Source organism: Octopus bimaculoides, chromosome 16, assembly GCF_001194135.2.
Source record: "Octopus bimaculoides isolate UCB-OBI-ISO-001 chromosome 16, ASM119413v2, whole genome shotgun sequence".
NCBI lineage: Eukaryota > Metazoa > Mollusca > Cephalopoda > Octopoda > Octopodidae > Octopus > Octopus bimaculoides.
Genome location: NC_068996.1, coordinates 57,234,338 through 57,237,634, shown reverse-complemented (window position 1 = coordinate 57,237,634; position 3,297 = coordinate 57,234,338). Strand labels below are relative to the sequence as shown.

General features: G+C 34.8%; 1 protein-coding gene and 1 long non-coding RNA gene across 3 annotated transcripts in view; one reads left to right on the top strand and one right to left on the bottom strand.

Moving 5' to 3' along the window:
• The window catches only part of LOC106872443 (kinesin-like protein KIF26B), a 550,311-nt gene that overhangs the window by 93,120 nt on the left and 453,894 nt on the right, over positions 1 to 3,297 (bottom strand). The gene's annotated exons all lie outside the window — the stretch shown is intronic.
• Positions 1 to 3,297, top strand: part of LOC106872444 (uncharacterized) — a 19,592-nt gene that overhangs the window by 15,092 nt on the left and 1,203 nt on the right. The window lies entirely within an intron of this gene.

Here is a 3,297-nt window from a genome sequence, read left to right as displayed (position 1 = left end):
ATATATATATATATATATATATATATATATATATATATGTATACATATATATAAAATTTTCAAAGCTTAAAACACAGCAACCGTTTGCACAAGCATTAGAGTTTCATGTTTTTGGCAAGACATTGTAGCGCTTGAATAAAAACTGGCAAACACAACAGTGAAGCATCCGAGTAGCTGCTGGAAAGTTTCCACCTTTAAAAATGAAAAGGAAAATGGATAAGCATTGTTGTTGTCACCTTCATTGCCATTGCTGCCACCACCATTACCACAATGAGGATGTTTTTCTTTTCATTTTTGAGTTTTTCTTGACCCATACTTGCTTGGGTTGGACAGATCTTCTCCAGAACAGTACCACACCATTTGTTGCTGTTTTTTGCCATCAGTCAAAACTCAGTACAATGAGATCAGCTTCATCTCCATTCAATATTTCCAGCCTTCTCTCTCTCTTTCTCTCTTACATATGTGTGTAAACTTGTCCTGTTTCTATATCTACTTCATAGGTTACATATATTATTATATCATATATGGTATGGACTGAGATACCAATTGACAGGTCTCTGATATCAAATTAAAAATTAATTATTTACAGCATGCAAATTAATAGTTTCAACACTCTGAAGCTATTGAATTTCTTGAGTATATAAACAGATTGGTCAAATGATGAAGACACTTCTGATGAGAATCCAATAAGATTTGAAAATCAACTAAGGATGTTTCTCAGTTTTTCAATTTATGGAGAAATAGGAAATTTGCTCTGTTTGTATGTTTAGTACATAGGTTTACATGCATACATATATGTATGTGTGTTTGTGTGTGTTCATTTAAGTATATATATATATATATATATATATATATATATACACACACACATACGTACACATACATTAGTATATACATATAATATGGTTACATACTTTTATATTACACATTCATGAATTTGGGTTGTTTACTGTATTTTCTAGGGAACTTGAACATACCTTCAAACATTATTTATGTAAGATCTGACTAAACTAAACTGTTACGCAGCAAATCATTATCAAATAATATAAATATAACATATAATAAAACATTTCCCAAACACATTCAACATAATAAATAATGAAGAAGAAACACTTTTGAATTATAGAAGATCAGGCGGAACACCTCATGCCACTCAAATTCTATATGATATTAAAAGACCATATGGATAATTTTATATCCATGAAAAAAAAAATGTTCATTAAAAAACAAAGTAGATATGATAATTAAATATATGTGTGACTCCATAAACTCTAAAATATGGCAAACATTAAATCCATTGCAAAGAGTTTAATGTTTGTAATATTACAATATCAACGCTATCAAGTGATTCTACTATTTTATAAAGAAACCCAAGTACAAATTCACCAGTTTATAATAGTTCCCAAAACATTACAATTCAGAAAGTATATGCTATCATAACTAACACTGGTATAAGTATTAAATAATGCATGCAAGAATGTCACCATTGTTTTATGACCATTCCTCCTAGATCAAGAAACACAGGAATGTACTTTTTGATATGTATACAAGCAGCTATGATGGAAACCTAATTTTGGATACACTCTGTGGAGTGTCTGGCATTAGGAAGCCATAGAAATCCAGCCAAAACTAACTATGGAACTTGACCTTACCAGTTCCTGTCAAGCTTCCAACCCATGCCAGCATAGAAAATGGATGTTAAATGTTGATGATTGATGATGTTGATATACATTCCACATAAATAAAAAAGAACACAATTCACTAACAAAGAGCTACAAAGAGACGAAGGGCTAACTACATCTTGTAACATTAATGGTCCTTTGGCAAACTTAGAGAAACACTGATTGAGCATATCCCTGGATCAGTTACATTTGAATTATAAATTGGATAAATCTGAAATTTTGACAAGATGCTGAGAGTAATATTTTCTTAGAAAACAAAGAAATGGGTGTTTAAAGGTTCTAACAATACATTTTGAATTATCTCTAACGAGGAGCTCTTCAATGAAATACCTGACCAGGAATAACCAGTAAAATGGATATGTTGTAGTACCGTCTAAGATATTTTCAAAATTTCCATAACAAAACTTTCTTCATTACTTGATGAGATGTATATCACATGAAATTCTTGAAGGTAACACAGAGTTCACCTTTGAGTAAAGCAAAAAATTATGAATTAATTATGTGATTATATTCTTCATTATGTATTGAGTACTTTCACTATCACACATACACCATTATCATCATTAGCATCATTTAATGTCTGTTTTCCATAATGGCATAAGTTGGTTTGATAGGATCTCACAAGCTGCAGATCTGCACTAAGCTCTACTGTCTGCTTTTAACATGACTTCTATGGCAGGATGCCCTTCCTAACACCATCCATTTTACAAAGTGTACTGGGTACCTTTTTATGTGGCACCAGCACTAGTGAGGTCACCAAGTAACTTGTAAGACAAAGACCCCTCAATTGAGTGGGGGTGGGATGTGGGTAGGGTGGGGGTAGTATTAAAGGCAGTGGCTTTGTGCCAGCTGATGAGAAGTATAAATAGGGGGACAGAAACAGGCGTTTTGCAGTAGAAGAGATACATTGCTGCCTTTGTTTGGAAAGAGAGCAGAGGAGAGTTAGAAAAAGAGAGAGAGAGAGAGAGAGAGATGGTGGTGGTGGTGGTGAAGATGAGATGGTGGGGAGCATACCCCCGAAGTATCATGGGGTGTGTGTGTATATAAATGAAGAGGATTGGACAGGGTGAGTGGGCAGAGGGGAAAGAGGGAAAATTTCATAAGAATATGAGGGCAGGGGGCATGTAGAGGGGAAGTCTCATAAGAGTATGAAGTTAGAGGTTAGAGAAAGGCAGAGGTGATTCTAGCTAATTATATTGAGAAATATAGGAGTGGTTTAGGGGTGAGCTATGACAGATATGTGAGAGCATAGAGAGTGACAGAAGACCTGTCCACTACAAAAGAAATGATATCCTAAGGCCACTTTATTTTGGTCCTTTGTCAACTACTCTGTAAGACTCAACATCTTCAGATTGAATAATTGGCACTTCTTTATGTAACTGTTCTCACTCATACGCATCACATATGTCCGTCTTCTCTCCTGTGGAGAAAACTAGTTACCTTTCTCTCTAGTTTTTTGCATGTCTTCTGCATTCAGAGCCCATGTTGCACAACCATGTAGCTTTGCTGTTTGTACACAAGCATCATAGAATCTGCCTTTCACTTGGGGAGAGAGAGAGAGAGAGAGGGGCGGAGTGAGAGGGGGAGAGAGAGAGACATACACACACACCTTTTG